Here is a 1,029-nt window from a genome sequence, read left to right as displayed (position 1 = left end):
TGTTTTTCTCCTACTGATGTGAGAGAACTATTCAGGCTAGTGGTTAGAGATGAATTATATTTTTTTAGGTAGAAATGAAGATCAACAAAAATATGTGAAGTTAAACTTTTTTGCACACTGTTTTTAAAAATCTCTATAGCTTCCTCACAACATCCCTGTGACAGTTTTTGGAGTTGTGCTGTTTGATTAAGAATGAAATAGATACAGAGAGGCGGTGATTTGTCCTGCATTTCGCAACTGGGAGAGTAACAACAGAAAAATGACAAGTAGGCAGCTCGAGATTCCCATCCCTCCATGGAAAGAGAAGAAAACAACCAGAAACTGTCAGAACCCACTTTGTCAGACTCTGGAAAACAGTCAAAAGTTTACAGCAACCATGTGAATGTTATATCAAGAAAAAGGCAATTTATTGGTAGGAAAGCTTTGTGGCTTTGACTTACCTTGGCTCCCGTCTTCTCTGGATCGTGGCATGGCGGTCTTAAAAAAACGGCAGCTTGGGTGCCCAGTGTGGGACCTGACTCTTGGTTCTAGAAGGAATAGAACAGACATAACTTGCTAGAAAGGAGGAAAGTGACATATTTATAATGCTGGAAATAAGTAATTACTTTAAAAGGTTAAATAATTTTATATCTAGCAAAACTACCCATCAAGAATGAAGGCGAAATTAAGACATTCCCAGATAAACAAAACCTAGTGAAGTTTGTTATTACAGAACTTTCTTACAAGAAATAAAGGGAGTACATCAGGCTGCAAAGAAAAGACAATAGACAGTAACTTGAAGTCATATAAAGAAATAACAGGTAGGCCGGGCGCGGGGGCTCAAGCCTGTAATCCCAGCACTTTGGGAGGCCGAGACGGGTGGATCACGAGGTCAGGAGATCGAGACCAACCTGGTGAACATGGTGAAACCCCGTCTCTACTAAAAAATACAAAAAACTAGCCGGGCGAGGTGGCGGCGCCTGTAGTCCCAGCTACTCGGGAGGCTGAGGCAGGAGAATGGCGTGAACCCGGGAGGCGGAGCTTGCAGTG

The sequence above is a fragment of the Macaca nemestrina genome, chromosome 6 (assembly GCF_043159975.1).
Source record: "Macaca nemestrina isolate mMacNem1 chromosome 6, mMacNem.hap1, whole genome shotgun sequence".
Lineage (NCBI taxonomy): Eukaryota > Metazoa > Chordata > Mammalia > Primates > Cercopithecidae > Macaca > Macaca nemestrina.
The sequence above is the reverse complement of the archived record's forward strand: the minus strand, read 5'-3'. Positions refer to the sequence as shown.